The 17083-nt window shown below is 43.7% G+C and overlaps 1 long non-coding RNA gene across 1 annotated transcript in view; it reads left to right on the top strand.

Moving 5' to 3' along the window:
* The window catches only part of LOC139245753 (uncharacterized), a 29589-nt gene extending 13233 nt beyond the window's left edge, over window positions 1-16356 (top strand). The window contains exons 2-4 of the long non-coding RNA XR_011590078.1: window positions 13058-13111; window positions 13618-13683; window positions 16311-16356. This is a non-coding gene — a long non-coding RNA (uncharacterized lncRNA). The remainder of the gene's footprint in view (window positions 1-13057; window positions 13112-13617; window positions 13684-16310) is intronic.
* Window positions 16357-17083: the final 727 nt, after the last annotated feature.

The raw sequence follows: 17083 nt of genomic DNA, 5'->3' as shown, positions 1-17083 counted from the left end.
GAACTAGGAGGCATATTCTCAGGATAGGGGGTCGGCCATTTGAGACTGAGATGAGGAGGAATTTCTTCGCTCAGAGGGTTGTGAATCTTTGGAATTGTCTACCCCATAAGGGCTGTGGATGCTGCATCGTTGAGTATATTCGAGGCCGAGATCGATAGATTTTTGGATTCTAGAATCAAGGGATATGGGGATCGGATGGGAAAATGGAGTTGAGGTCGAAGATCAGTCATGATAGTCTTGAACGGCAGAGCAGGCTCAACGGGCCATGTGGCGTACTCCTGATCCTAATTCGTATGTTCTTATATGGGAGTTGAGGAAAAAGATCAGCCCTAGACATTAAATGGCGGAGCAGGCTCAAAAGGCCGAATGGCCTATTCCTGCTCCTATTTATTATGTTATGAAATTGCGGAAGCTCTGGCCACAATTGTCCAATCCTCCTTAGATATGGGAGTGATGCCAAAGGACTGGAAGATTGCAAATGTTAAACCCCTGTTCACAAAAGGGGAGGGAAATAAACCCGGCCACTACAAGCCAATTAGCCAGACTGTGCTGGTGGGGAGACTTGGACAATAATCCGGGACAAAATTAATTGGCACTTGGGGAAAAATATAGGTTAATAAATGAAAGCTGGCATAGTTTTTGTTCAAGGCAAATTGTGTTTGGCTCACCTGATTGAGTTTTTTGATAAAGTAACGCTGAGGGTTAATGAGGATAGCACGGTTGAAGTGTAGATGGATATTCAAAAGTACCACATAATCAACTTGTTAGCAAAATGGGACTAAAGGGGCAATGGCAGTGTGGATATGAAATTGGCTAAGGGACAGAAAGCAGTGATGAACAGTTGTTTTTTTAGACTGGAGGGAAGTATATAGTGGTGTTGCCAGTATTAGCACTACTGCTCTTTTTGATATATATTAATCACCTGGACTTAGTTATACAGGGCATCATTTCAAAGTTTGCAGATGGTATGAAACACAGAAATGTAGTGAAGTGTGAGGAGGATAACAGATTTCAGGAAGATATAAGCAGACTGGTGAAATAGAGCCCATGACTTTCCTCTTCGTTATCAACCACACAGCCAATTTTAGTGTTGTCTGCAAACTTCTTAATCATACTCCCTATATTCAAATCAAAATCGTTGATATATACCACAAAAAGCAAGGGATCCAGTACTGAGCCCTGCGGAACCCCATTGGAAACAACCTTCCAGTCACAAAAACATCCATCAATCATTACCCTTTGCTTCCTTAAGCCAATTTTGGATCCAACTTGCCACTTTGCCCTGGATCCCATGGGCTTTAACCTTTGTGACCAGTCCACCATGTGGAAACTTATCAAAAGCTTTGCTAAAGTCCATATACACTACATCGGACGCACTACCCTTGTAGACCCTTTTGGTTACCTCCTCAAAAAATTCAATCAGTTTAGTCAAACACGATCTACCCGTAACAAATCCGTGCTGACTGTCCCTAATTAATCCTTGCCTTTCCAAATGTAGATTTATTCTGTCTTTTTTCCAATAATTTTCCCACCACTGGGGTTAGGCTGACAGGCCTGTAATTACTCGGCCTATTCCTTTCTCCCTTCTTAAACAAGGGTACTACATTAGCAGTCCTCCATTCCTCCGGCACCATGCCCAAATCCAAAGAGGACTGGAAAATGATGGTCAAGGCCTCTGCTATTTTCTCTTCTACTTCGCTCAACAGCCTGGGATGCATTTCATCCGGGCTTGGGGACTTATCTACTTTCAGAATTGCTAAACCCCTTAATACTTCCTTTCTCACTATATTTATTTCATCCAGAATCTCGTACCCCTCCTCGATAGCAGTATCTGCATTGCCCCTTTCCTTTGTGAAAACAGATGCAAAGTATTCATTAAGAACCTTATCAACATCTTCCGCCTCCACACAAAGATTACCCTCATGGTCTCTAATAGGCCCTACCCTTTCTTTAGTTAGCCTATTCCTCTTAATATATTTGTACAACATCTTAGGGTTTTACTTAATTTTACTAGCCAAGAATTTTTCATGCTTTCTCTTAGTATTAATATCCTTTTTAATTTTGCTTCTTAACTTTCTATATTCCTCTAAAGATTTTACAGTATTTAGCTGTCGGTATATGACATAAGTAAGTCCTTAGATATCCAGGAGGCTCTAGAATTAATGGCCCAGAAATCCCGATCAAGGTCTTCCCGTGGGCAAATTACTGAAAAAAAGAGAAAAAAATGCGCACTTACCTGAAGATGCTGTGCCCACTCGAGCTTCCGATCCTGAGGCCTTCACTCCCAGCGCATCGGAGCGCGTGCACGTTGGGATGTCCCTTTGCTGCAGCTGGAGTCATATGGCTCTGGGCAGCCAATCAAGGCATAGTATTTTCTCATTCATAATGGGAACTCCGTAAGTATTCATAATGGGAACTCCCCCCCACCCCCAAACGCATACAACACTAATAAAAAAAAATAGAAAAATACACTACATATTTAAGATTCATTTAAATTTATGTTCTTTTTTTAAAAAAAAAGTCGTGAAAATATATATTTTTAAAGAACTTTAATTATGCCTTTAAATAAACTTACCGTAGTGGAGAGGTTTTTTAACATGTTTTCAGATGTGATTAATTTAATTTTAATGTTTATGTATGTTTTTAAACACTTGCGCCTGTAAACGTAGGCTATACGCCGCAAATTTTTTGAGGACGTAAATATCGCAAATCTTGCCCTTGCAAGTGTCCTCGCTCCCGATCTGCAGATGATCTCTCAAGCTCCAGATTGACAGTTCGGAAAAGACGGTTTTCAGCGCATGCACATTGCGAGCTGAAAACCGGCTTTTCCGGTGCCTTCCTGGATCTGTAGAAACTTCTTGTGGGCCCGGGACATCGGAATTTCAGGCTCATTATTCCCACCCTTTTTCTTCAAGGGCGGCTCTTTGAGGGAGACTGCAACGTGAGCAGCCCCAGATTGATGCATGATGGAGCAGCAGAGACATGCTAATTAGAGGATGATTTGAAATGTTTAGTTTGAAAATGTGCATCTTCCACTGATTTGGTCAAAGCCTTCCGTAACTAATGGGCAACAAGGACATGGCTTGCTCTACTGGTGATGAGAATCTGTTCATTATTTAACACTAACTGCTGGCTGTCTATTGGTGGCAACCTCTTCCTGGGGAAGGACTTTATTTGTTCAGGACCACTGTTTGTCGTAAATACAGTTGTTCATTGGCTGTTGCTATTGTTTTGCTTTTCACATTTGATATTAGTTACTTAGCGATACAGTAGCATAGTGGTTATAAGAACATAATAGGAGCAGGCGTAGGCCATTCGGCCCCTCTAACCTGCTCCACCATTCAAGAAGATCATGGCTGATCTGATCATGGTCTCAGCTCCACTTCCCTTATCGCTCAAAAATCTGTCTACACCTTAAATATATTCAATGACCCAGCCTCCACAGCTCTCTGGGGCAGGGAATTCCACAGATTTACAACCCTCAGAGAAGAAACTCATAAGAACATAAGAATTAGGAACAGGAATAGGCCATCTAGCCCCTCGAGCCTGCTCCGCCATTCAACAAGATCATGGCTGATCTTATCGCAGTTATCTCAGTTTTAAATGGGTGGCCCCTTATTCTGAGACTATGCCCCTTAGTTTTAGTTTCTTATTACCTTATATGGTTCGATAAGATCACCTCTCATTCTTCTGAATTCCCATGAGCATAGGCCCAACCTACACAACCTGTCTTCATAAGTCAACCCCCTCATCTCTGGAATCAACCTAGTGAACCTTCTCTGAACAGCCTCCAATGCAAGTATATCCTTCCTTAAATACGGAGACCAAAACTGTACGCAGTACTCCAGGTGTGGCCTCACCAATACCCTGTACAGTTGTAGCAGGACCGCTCTGCTTTTATACTCCATCCCCCTTGCAATAAGGAACAACATTCCATTTGCCTTCCTGATTACTTGCTGTACCTGTATAATAACTTTTTGTGTTTCATGCACAAGGACCCCCAGGTGCCTCTGTATTGGAGCACTTTGCAATTTTTCTCCATTTAAATTATAATTTGCCTTTCTACTTTTTCTGTCCAAAAAAACTCTCATTTTCCCACATTATAACTCCATCTGCCAAATGTTTGCCACTCACTTAGCCTGTCTATATCCCTTTGTAGATTTTTTGTGACCTCACAATTTGCTTTCCCATCCATCTTTGTATCAGCAGCAAACTTGGCTACATTACACTCGGTCCCTTCATCCAAGTCATTAATATAGATTGTAAGTAGTTGAGGGCCCAGCACCGATCCCTGTGGCACCCCACTAGTCACTGTTTGCCAACCAGAAAATGACCCATTTATCTTGACTCTCTCGTTTTCTGTTCGTCAGCGAATCCTCTATCCATGCTAATATGTTACCCCCAACCCAGTGAGTTTTAACATGTGCAGTAAACTTTTATATGGCACCTTATCGAATGCCTTCTGGAAATCCAAATACACCACATCCACTGATTCCCCCTTATCCTCCCCAACAGGAAGAGCAGTGGAAGGAAGGTCGTGCAGGGGTCCCCTGCGGTCATCCCCCTGCAAAACATACACCGCTTGAGGGGGATGACTCATCAGGGGAGAGCAGCAGCCAAGTTCATGGCACCGTGGGTGGAACTGCTGCACAGGAGGGCAGGAAAAAGAGTGGGAGAGCTATAGTGATAGGGGATTCAATTGTAAGGGGAATAGACGTTTCTGCGGTCGCAACCGAGACTCCAGGATGGTATGTTGCCTCCCTGCTGCAAGGGTCAAGGATGTCTCGGAGCGGGTGCAGGACATTTTGAAGGCGGAGGGTGAACAGTCAGTTGTCGTGGTGCATATAGGTACCAACGATATAGGTAAAAAAAACAGGATGAGGTCCTACAAGCTGAATTTAAGGAGCTAGGAGCTAAATTAAAAAGTAGGACCTCAAAGGTAGTAATCTCAGGATTGCTACCAGTGCCACATGCTAGTCAGAGTAGGAATCGCAGGATAGTTCAGATGAATACGTGGCTTGAGGAGTGGTGCAGAAGGGAGAGGTTCAAATTCCTGGGACATTGGAACCGGTTCTGGGGGAGGTGGGCCAGTACAAACCGGACGGTCTGTACCTGGGCAGGACCGGAACCAATGTCATAGGCGGAGTGTTTGCTAGTGCTGTTGGGGAGAGCGGTTAAGCTAATATGGCAGGGGGATGGGAACCTATGCAGGGAGACAGAGGGAAGTAGAATGGGGGCAGAAGTAAAAGATAGAAAGAAGAAAAGTAAAAGTGGAGGGCAGAGAAACCCAAGGCAAAAATCAAAAATGGCCACATTATAGCAAAATTCTAAAGGGGCCTGAAGGCTCTGTCCCTCAATGCGAGGAGTATTCATAATAAGGTGGACACGTTAACTGCACAGGCCATGATATAATTGGCATCACGGACACATGGTTCCAGGGAGACCAATGCTGGGAACTCAACATCCCTCAGGAAGGATAGACAGAAAGGAAAAGGAGCTGGGGTAGCGTTGCTGCTTAAAGAGGAAATTAACGCAATAGTAAGGAAGGACATTAGCTTGGATGATGTGAAATCGGTATGGGTGGAGCTGCGGAATACCAAAGAGCAGAAAACGCTAGTGGGAGTTGTGGACAGACCACCAAACAGTAGTAATAAGGATGGGGACAGCATCAAACAAGAAATTAGGGATGCGTGCAATAAAGGTACAGTAGTTATCATGGATGACTTTAATCTACATATAGATTGGGTTAACCAAACTGGTAGCAATGCAGTGGAGGAGGATTTCCTGGAGTGCATTCGGGATGGTTTTCTGGACCAATAAGTCGAGGAACCAACTAGAGGGCTGGCCGTCCTAGACTGGGTGATGTGTAATGACAAAGGACTAATTAGCAATCTTGTTGTGCGAGGCCCCTTGGGGAAGAGTGACCATAATATGGTAGAATTCTTTATTGCGATGGAGAGTGACGCGGTTAATTCAGAGACTAGGGTCCTGAACTTAAGGAAAGGTAACTTCGATGGTATGAGATGTGAATTGGCTAAAATAGACTGGCAAATGATACTTAAAGGGTTGACAGTGGATAGGCAATGGCAAACATTTAAAGATCACATGGATGATTGTCAACAATTGTACATCCCTGTCTGGAGTAAAAATAAAACGGGGAAGGTGGCTCAACCATGGCGAAAAGGCTAGTGTTAAATCCAAGGAAGAGGCATATAAATTGGCCAGAAAAAGCAGCAAACCTGAGGACTAGGAGAAATTTAGAATTCTGCAGAGGAGGACAAAGGGTTTAATTAGGAGGGGGAAAATAGCGTATGAGAGGATGCTTGCCGGGAACATAAAAACTGACTGCAAAAGCTTCTGTAGATATGTGAAGAGAAAAAGGATTAGTGAAGACAAACGTAGGTCCCTTGCAGTCAGATTCAGGTGAATTTATAATGGGGAACAAAGAAATGGCAGACCAGTTGAACAAATACTTCGGTTCTGTCTTCACGAAGGAAGACACAAATAACCTTCCGGAAGTACTAGGGGACCGAGGGGCAAGAGAGAAGGAGGAACTGAAGGGTATCCTTATTAGGCGGGAAATTGTGTTAGGGAAATTGATGGGATTGAAGGCCGGTAAATCCCCAGGGCCTGATAGTCTGCATCCCAGAGTACTTAAGGAAGTGGCCCTGGAAATAGTGGATACATTGGTGATCATTTCCCAACAGTCTATCGACTCTGGATCAGTTCCTATGGACTGGAGGGTAGCTAATGTAACATCACTGTTTAAAAAAAGGAGGGAGAGAGAAAACGGGTAATTATAGACCGGTTAGCCTGACATCAGTAGTGGGGAAAATGTTGGAATCAATTATTAAAGATGAAATAACAACGCATTTGGAAAGCAGTGACAGGATCGGTCCAAGTCAGCATGGATTTATGAAAGGGAAATCATGCTTGACAAATCTTCTGGAATTTTTGGAGGATGTAATTAGTAGAGTAGACAAGGGAGAACCAGTGGATGTGGTGTATTTTGACTTTCAAAAGGCTTTTGACAAGGTCCCACACAAGAGATTAGTGTGCAAAATTAAAGCACATGGTATTGGGGGTAATGTACTGACGTGGATAGAGAACTGGTTGGCAGACAGGAAGCAGAGAGTCGGGATAAACTGGTCCTTTTCAGAATGGCAGGCAGTGACCAGTGGAGTGCCATAGGGCTCAGCTATTTACAATGTACATTAATGATTAGGATGAAGGAATTGAGTATAATATTTCCAAGTTTGCAGATGACACGAAACTGGATGGCGGTGTGAGCTGTGAGGAGGACGCTAAGAGGCTGCAGGGTGACTTGGACAGGTTGGGTGAATGGGCAAATGCATGGCAGATGCAATATAATGTGGATAAATGTGAGGTTATCCACTTTGGGGGCAGAAACACAAAGGCAGAATATTATCTGAATGGCGGGAGATTAGGAAAAGGGGAGGAACAACGAGACCTGGGTGTCATGGTACATCAGTCATTGAAAGTTGGCAAGTAAGTACAGCAGGCGGTGAAGATGGCAAATGGTATGTTGGCCTTCATCGCTAGAGGATTTGAGTATAGGAGCAGGGGAGGTCTTACTGCAGTTGTACAGGGCCTTGGTGAGGCCACTCTTGGAATATTGTGTGCATTTTTGGTCTCCTAAGCTAAGGAAGGACGTTCTTGCTATTGAGGGAGTGCAGCGAAGGTTCACCAGACTGATTCCCAGGATGGCTGGACTGACCTATGAGGAGCGCCTGGATCGACTGGGCCTGTATTCACTGGAGTTTTGAAGGATGAGAGGGGATCTCATAGAAACACATAAAATTCTGACGGGACTGGACAGGTTAGATGCAGGAAGAATGTTCCTGATGTTGGGGAAGTCCAGAACCAGGGTCACAGTCTCAGGATAAGGGATAAGCCATTTAGGACTTAACTGAGGAGAAACTTCTTCACTCAGAGAATTGTTAACCTGTGGAATTCCCTATCGCAGAGAGTTGTTGATGCTAGTTCGTTGAATATATTCAAGAGGGAATTAGATATGGCCCTTATAGCTCAAGGGACCAAGGGGTATAGAGAGAAAGCGGGAAAGGGGTACTGAGGGAATGATCAGCCATGATCTTATTGAATGGTGGTGCAAGCTCGAAGGGCCGAATGGCCTCCTCCTGCACCTATTTTCTATGTTTTTATCCACCCTGCTTGTTACATCCTCAAAGAACTCCAACAAATTTGTCGAACACGATTTTCCTTTCGTAAAACCATGCTGACTCTGATTGAATTATGCTTTTCCAAATGTCCTGCTATTGCTTCCTTAATAATGGACTCCAGCATTTTCCCAACGACAGATGTTAGGCTAACTGGTCTATAGTTTTTTGCTTTATGTGTGCCTCCTTTTTTAAATGGGGGCCTTACATTTGAGGTTTTCCAATTCGCTGGGACCTCTCCAGAATCCAGGAAACTTTGGTAGATTACAACCAATGCATCAACTATTTCTGCAGCCACTTTTATGACCCTAAGATTCAAGCCATCAGGTCCAGTGCCTTGTCTGTCATTATTTTACCGAATACTACTACTTTAGTGATAATGATTCCCTCCCTTGTAGCCCCTTGATTATCCACTTTGGGATGTTTTTAGTGTCTTCTACCATGACGACCGATACAAAATATTCAACGTCTCTGCCATTTCCCTGTTCTCCATTATTAATTCCCCAGTCTCATCCTCTAGGGGGCCAACATTTACTTTTGCCACTCTTTTCCTTACTATCTGGTTTTTATATTTCTTGCTAGTTTACTTTCATAATCTATCTTCCCTCTCCATCATTTTTTTTTAGTCGTTCTTTGCTGGCTTTTAAAAGTTTCCGAATCCTCTGGCCTCCCACTAGTCTTGGCCACATTGTATGCCCTTGTTTTGAATTTGATACCATCCCTTATTTCCTTAGTTAGCAACAGATGGTTATCCCTTCTCTTAGTCTTTCCTTCTCGTTGGGATATATTTTTGTTGGAAGTTATGAAATATCTCCTTAAATGTCTTCCATTGCTCATCAACCTATTAATCTATTTTCCCAGTCCACTTTAGCCAGCCCTGCCCTCATACCATTGTAGTCTCCTTTATTTAAGCTTAGGACACTGGTTTGAGAACCAACTTTCTCACCCGCCAACTGAATTTGAAATTCAACCATGCTATGGTCACTCATTCCAAGGGGATCGTTTTACTAGGAGATCATTTATTAATCCTGCCTCATTACACAGTACCAGATCTCAGAGAGCCTGCTCCCTGGTTGATTGTCACTGGACTAGTAATCCAGAGGCCTGGACTAATGATCTGGAGAAGTGTTTTGAAATCCCACCACGGCAGCTGGGGAAGTTAAATTCAATTAATTAAATAAATCTGGAAAAATCGCTGGTATTAGTAAAAGTGACCATGAAGCTGTTGGATTGTCATAAAAACTGAACTGGTTCACTGATTTCCTTTTTGGGAAGGAAATCTGGCATCTTTACCCGGTCTGGCCAATATATGACTCTGGCCCCACAGCAATGTGGTTGACTCTTAACTGCCCCTCTGAAATGGCTGGGCAAGCCACTCAGTCTGCTCTCTGTCTTGTGAATACCTTCAAGGAAGACTTGCTTCCACTCTTTGAATGAGTCCTTAGGTGGCTGAACAGTCCAATACGAGAGCCACAGTCCCTGTCACAGGTGGGACAGACAGTTGTTGACGGTAAGACAGGGTGGGACAGGTTTGCTGCACGTTCCTTCCGCAGCCTGCGCTTGTTTTTTGTATGCACTTGTCGACGAGTCTCGAGGTGCTCAGCGCCCTCCCGGATCCTCCACCTCCACCTCCACCCAGGGCAGTCTTCGGCCAGGGACTCCCAAGAGTCGGTGGGGATGCTGCACTTTACCAGGGAGGCTTTGAGGGTGCCCTTGTAATGTTTCCTCTGTCCACCTTTGGCTCGTTTGCCATAAAGGAGTTCCGAGTAGAGCGCTTGTTTCAGGAGTCTCGTGTCTGGGCCATGCGGACGACATGGCCCACCCAGCAGAGCTGATCAAGTGTGATCAATGCTTCAATGATGGGGATGTTGGCCTGGTCGAGGATACTAATGTTAGTGCGTCTGTTATGCCAGGGAATTTGTAGGATCTTGTGGAGGCATTGTTGGTGGTATTTCTCCAGCGTCTACTTTTCATGGTCCATTGTTTCTGAACCATACAGGAGGGTGGATACTACTACAGCCCTGTAGATCATGAGCTTGGTGATAACTTTGAGGGCCTCGTCTTCGAACACTTTTTTTTCCTCAGGTGGCTGAAGGCTATGCTGACGCACTGGAAGCGGTGTTGAATCTCCTGCATCAGTGTGAATACTTTCACCATACTGACGAGTGGTTCAAGAAGGCGGCTCACCTGTGTATGTGGGTGTTGGCTAAGGACATCGGGCTCGCTGATCTTTGTGGTCATAAGAACATCAGAAATAGGAGCTGCAGTCGGCCATACGGCCCCTTGAGCCTGCTCCGCCATTTAATAAGATCATGGCTAATCATCGACCTCTACTCCACTTTCTTGCCCGGTCTTCATATCCCTTGATTACCCTAGACTCTCAAAATCTATCTCAACCTTGAATATATTCAGAGACTCACCACCCATAGCCCTTTGGGGCAGAGAATTCCAAAGATTCACAACCCTCTGAGTGAAGAAATTCGTCCACATCTCAGTCTTAACCCTTATCCTGAGACTGTGTCCCCTAGTTCTAGACACTCTAGCCAGGGCTAAACAAGCTCTCGGCATCTACCCTGTCAATCCATTCAGAATCTTGTATGTTTCAATGAGATCACCTCATTCTTCTAAACTCCAGAGAGTATCGGCCCATTCTACACAATCTTTCATCATCAGACAACCCTCTCGTCCCAGGAATCAATCTTGTGAACCTCTGTTGCACCGCCTCCAAAGCAAATATATCCTTTCTTAGATAGGAGACCCAAACTGCATAATGTTCGAGTTGTGGTCTCACCAAGCCCCTGTACAATTGTAGCAAGACTTCCTTACTCTTATACTCCAACCCCCTTGCAATAAAGGACAACATGCCATTTGCCTTCCTATTGCTTGCTGTACCTGTATGCTCACTTTCTGTGTTTCCTGTACGAGGACACCCAACTGTCTCTGAACATCAACATTTAAATGTTTCTCACCATTTAAAAAATATTCTGTTTTTCTATTCTTCCTACCAAAGTGAATAACCTCACATTTCCCCACATTATACTCCATCTGCCACCTTACTGCCCACTCACTCAGCCTGTCCATATCCCTTTGAAGACTCTCTCTATTCTCCTCACAGCTTACTGTCCCACCTAGCTTTGTATCTTCAAGAAACTTGGATACATTACACTCGGTCTCTTCATCTAGATCATTAATATAGATTGTAAATAGCTGAGGCCCCAGCACTGATCCTTGCGGCACTCCACTAATTACAGCATGCAAACCTGAAAATGACCTGTTTATCCCTACTCTCTGTTTTCTGTCCGTTAACCAATCCTCTGTCCATGCTACTATATTACCCCCAACCCCATGAGCCCTTATCTTGTGCAATAACCTTTTGTATGGCACCATATCAAATGCCTTTGGGAAATCCAAATATACTACATCCACTGGTTTCCCTTTATCTACCTCAAAAAAACTCTAATACATTTGTCAAACACGATTTCCCTTTCATAGAAAATCCTAACATGATTAGGTGGTTTTAAGTGCCCTGTTGCCACTTCCTTAACAATGGATTCCAGCATTTTCCTGACCACTGATGTCAGGCTAACTGGCCTGTGGTTCACTGTTTTCTTTCTCCCTCCTTTCTTGAATATCGATGTTACATTTCCCACCTTCCAATCCGCTAGGACCATTCTAGAATCGAGGAAATTTTGGAAGATCACAACCAATGTATCCACCATCTCTGCAGCCATCTCTTTTAGACCCCTAGGATGTAGGCCGTCTGGTCCAGGGGATTTGTCGGCTTTTAATCCCATTAGTTTCTCTAGTACTTTTTTCCCTAGTTATGTTAATTAAGTTAAGTTGTTCACCATCATTTGACCCTTGGTTACCCACCATTTAAGGTATGCTTTTTGCTGCTTCTACTGTGGAGACAGATACAAAATATTTGTTTAACATTTCTGCCATTTCCTTACTCACCATAACAATTTCTCCTGTCTCAGCCACTTTTACTACTCTCTTCCTTTTTACGAACTTGTAGAAGCTCTTGCAATTAGTTTTTATATTTCTTGCTAATTTTCGCTCATTCTCTCTTCCCTTTTTATCAATTTTTTGGCCATCTTTTGCTGATTTCTGAAACTTTCCCAATCCTCATGCTTACTACTATTCTTTGCAACATTATAAGTTTCTTTCAATCTTAACTTCTTTAGTTAGCCACGGATGGATCACTTTTCCCGTGGAGTTTTTGCTTCTCAATGGAATATATTTTTGTTGAGAATTATGAAGTATTTCTTTAAATGCTAGCCACTGCTCATTTACTGCCATACCTTTTAATCCATTTTTCAACCTACTTTGGCAAATCGTCCCTCATACCTATGTAATTGACTTTATTTAAGTTTAAAATTTTAGTTTCTGACTTAGGCAAGTCACTCTCAAACTTAACGTGAAGTTCTATCATATTATGATCACTCTGCCCCAGAGGATTCTTTACTGAGAGATTGCTAATTAACCCTGTCTCATTACACAATGCAAGATCTAAAAGAGCCTCTTCCCTGGTTGGTTTCATGACTTATTATTCGAGGAAACTGTCCCGAATGCATTCTGTGAACTTGTCCTCCAGACTACCTTTGCCAATTTGGTCAAAGGCTGTCCGTGCCTGTGTGTAATTAATGGCCACAAGCTGAGGAGCAGCGGGTCACTGGCACCGTGGAACTGTATCCCAGGAAGGAAGTTGGCATCTTTGAGAGGAAGGAAGAAAGAGGTCGAGAGGAAAGTAGAATGTTGGCGTTACAGCATAGTTAAATTATGAAAATGTCATGTCGAATAAACAAGTTAAACTCTTCTGGTTCAACAATGTTTTTGTGTTTTTTTTTCATGTTTAGCTTTTGCCATATGAACAATCCTCATTACTGGAACTTATTAAAACTGAAAACAAGGTAAGTTGCCACCAGATTGTAAACATAGTCAATTACAACATTAAATAAGATTGCATCAGTTACATTTTTACATTATCAATGAGGTCATATGGATTTAATATAGTTATGAAATTGGTAATTTGGTGAAAAGATAAAAGTTCTCAATCAGGTTTGATTGTTTAATACAGGTTGGCTAGCACCTGTTACAGGCATTCAGCAAATGTAAGTGGCTGGTGCAATGTGTGAACAGATTGAAGTGTGTTAGTGTGTGGTTATAAATAGCTTTGTTTAAATTGACAGCTCAGTTTAGCTAGATGTGCCATTCGATAGTACATTACTGTGCAAGAATTTCCTGCAACTTCTCCACAAAATCCAGTGACAGTTGTATTTTTGCGTTGGATTTAAATGTGCGAATTACAAATTAAAAAATGGATAACTGTAAAAGATTTATAATGTGGAGTTAGGTGCTGCATATTGATTGTGGTTATGATTTGAATATTTACTAATGTCAAAACAATCTTTTGTAGGTCCTGAATAAAGTGATTACGGTTTATGCTGCTCTTTGCTGTGAAGTAAAAAAGTTGAAATATGAGGTAAGAGAACGCAGGGCACCGGGGGAAGGGCGGAGGAGTGGGACTGGCTGACGGTGGAATGGCCTCCTTCTGTGCTGTACCCATTCTATGATTGCAACGCACTCAACTCTGTTACCTGTGTATACATTAAGTAATGTAGCTTTATTTAAAATGATTGTAACGTTACCTTGTAGTATTACTGTTTCATGCAGTGAGTATTGATACATATTTTAGCAAAACTAGAAATGCCCTACTTCATTATAAGTGCATAAGAACATAAGAAATAGGAGCAGGAGTAGACCCTACGGCCCCTCAAGCCTGCTCCACCATTCAATAAGATCATGGCTGATCGTTGACCTCAACTCCCCTATCCCACCCGATCTCCATATTCCTTTATTCCCCCAGACACCAAAAATCTATATCTCAGCCTTGAATATATTCATTATATATACCAACGGATCCATTACAGACCCAATCCACATCCGGACCGGGGTCAAACAGGGCTGCGTCATCGCCTCAACCCTCTTCTAAATTGTCCTTGCTGCCATGCTCCACCTCACAGTCAACAAGCTCTCCGCTGGAGTGGAACTAAACTACAGAACCAGTGGGAACCTGTTCAAGCTTCGCCGTCTCCAGGCCAGGTCCAAGACCACCCCGACCTCTGTCGTCGAGCTACAGTGCACATATACAGAGGCTGAATTCCAGGACATAGTCGACGTATTTACTGAGGTGTACGAAAGCATGGGCCTTACGCTAAACATCTGTAAGGCATAGAAACATAGAAATGTACAGCACAGAATGAGGCCATTTCGGACCATCATCGGGCGAGAAAGAGCCCCGCACGGACCTTGGTCAGCAGCCCTAAAGGTTACATACAAACCCATGAACAATGACGGAAAGGCAAAGAGCACCCAGCCCAACCAGTCCGCCTCACATAACTGCAACACCCCTTATACTAAAAACATCTACACTCCACCTCATCCAGAGCCATGTGATCTCCTGGGAGAGGCAAAAACCAGATTAAAAACCCAGACCAATTTAGGGAGAAAAAATTCTGGGAAAATTCCTCTCCGACCCATCCAGGCAATCGAAACTTGTCCAGGAGATCACCCTGGCCATATTCTATTCCCTGCAGTACTTATCATTATATCTGCACCGTCCAACAAAAGGTCATCTAGTCTGATCCCAATTACCAGCTCTAGGTCCGTAACCCTGCAGGTTACGGCACTTTAAATGCCCATCCAACCATCTCTTAAAAGTGGTGAGGGTTTCTGCATCCAGCACTCTTCCAGGCAGTGAGTTCCAGATCCCCACAACCCTCTGCGTAAAGAAGCCCCCCCCCACTTCAAATCTCCTCTAAACCTTCCACCAACCACCTTAAAACTATGCCCTTTTGTAATTGCCCCCTCCACTAATGGAAATAGACCCTTACTGTCCACTATGTCCAGGCCCCTTAATATTTTGTACACCTTAATATTTTGTACACTCTTCTCAACCTCCTCTGTTCCAACGAGAACAAACCCAGCCTATCAAATCTGTCCTCATAACTAAGATTCTCCGTTCCAGGCAGAATCCTAGTAAATCTCCTCTGCACCCTCTCTAGTGCAATCACGTCCTTCCTATAATACTACGACCAGAATTGCACGCAGTACTCCAGCTGTGGCCTAACCAAAGTATTATACAAGGTCCTCCACCAGTCTGTCCTCGCCACACAGCATTGCCCCCCCAGTCATTAAGATCCACGGCGGCCCTGGACAACGTGGACCATTTCCCATATCTCGGGAGCCTCTTATCAACGAGAGCAAACATTGACGACGAGATCCAAATGCGCCTCCAATGCGCCAGTGCAGCCTTCGGCCGCCTGAGGAAAAGAGTGTTCGAAGACCAGGCCCTCAAATCTGACACCAAGCTTGTGGTCTACAGGGCTGTAGTAATACCCACCCTCCTGTATGGCTCAGAGACATGGACCATGTACAGTAGACACCTCAAGTCGCTGGAGAAATACCACCAACGATGTCTCCGCAAGATCCTACAAATCCCCTGAGAGGGCAGACGCACCAACATTAGCGTCCTCGACCAGGCCAACATCCCCAGCATCGAAGTACTGACCATACTTGATCAGCTCCGCTGGGCAGGCCACATTGTCCGCATGCCAGACACGAGACTCCCAAAGCAAGCGCTCTACTCTGAATTCCTTCATGGCAAATGAGCCAAAGGTGGGCAGCAGAAACGTCACAAGGGCACCCTGAAAGCCTCCCTGATAAAACATCCCCACTGATACCTGGGACACCCTGGCCAAAGACCGCCATAAGTGGAGGAAGTACATCCGGGAGGGCGCTGAGCACCTCGCGTCTCATCGCCGAGTGCATGCGGAAACCAAGCGCAGGCAGCGGAAAGAGCGTGCGGCAAACCTGTCCCACCCTCCCTTACCCTCAACGACTATCTGTTCCAGCTGTGACAGGGACTGTGGTTCTCGTATTGGACTGTTCAGCCACCTAAGGACTCATTCTAAGAGTGGAAGCAAGTCTTCGTCGATTTTAAATGACTGCCTACGATGTTGATGATGATAGAGACTCAGCATCCACAGCCCTCTGGGGCAGAGAATTATCAGGTGTTTTAAGTATCCGAATATTTTTTGTGTCTTGCAGGCTGAAACAAAATTTTACAACGGGCTTCTGTTTTATGGCGAAGGAGGTGAGTTGTGCTCTTTGGCTTTAAACGTGTACATTGTTAGCAGTCAGTGCTTTGATATGTACTGTATATATTAACATTCAATATATTCCAGATAGCCTTAGATGGCTTGAATAATGTGCCATAAACCTAGGCTGGATAAACACTTCCTTCTGCCCAGTGGAATCTTTTATCTGCCTTGTTTACGAAGATTGTCCAATGGGTGGCTATTTATTGGTAAATCTTTACTGTGGATTTGGGGACTTGTGACATTGACTACTTAAATGCAAGTTAGATCGTTTTTTTTTAACGTAACATGGTGGCAACTGAATCTTTTTGGAGCTTCATCTCAGCCCTTGGTTAGAATTGGATATTCCGATGATAATAATTGGAGTAATTTAATTGCATTTATCTCTGCCAAATTTTGAATCTAGACCTGGGATAAAACTCCGTTCAGTTGCTGCTCTGTGTACAATTATACCATAGTATGTTACTTTAGATATTTAGAAACACATGTTTCGAATGCTGATTCTACTGTCTTGAGCTGTGCAGATTCTGTACCAATACATCACTGACGGGACGTCAGTACATTCATTGTATCTTGAATTTGTCGATCAAAGGGCTGTTCTTGGTTCAGTTCTCATTGGCTCTGCTTCAAGTTTATTTGCACTAGTTGGTTCCTAGTTAGAATGCACAAGCCAGAGTTAACCTCTGAGGGAAGCACAGATTCTTCTCACTGACGGTCGTCATT

The sequence above is a fragment of the Pristiophorus japonicus genome, unplaced genomic scaffold (genome assembly GCF_044704955.1).
Source record: "Pristiophorus japonicus isolate sPriJap1 unplaced genomic scaffold, sPriJap1.hap1 HAP1_SCAFFOLD_2336, whole genome shotgun sequence".
In the NCBI taxonomy this organism is placed as follows: Eukaryota; Metazoa; Chordata; class Chondrichthyes; family Pristiophoridae; genus Pristiophorus; species Pristiophorus japonicus.
Note: the sequence above shows the minus strand (reverse complement) of the source record. Positions and strands in the feature narration are given on the sequence as shown.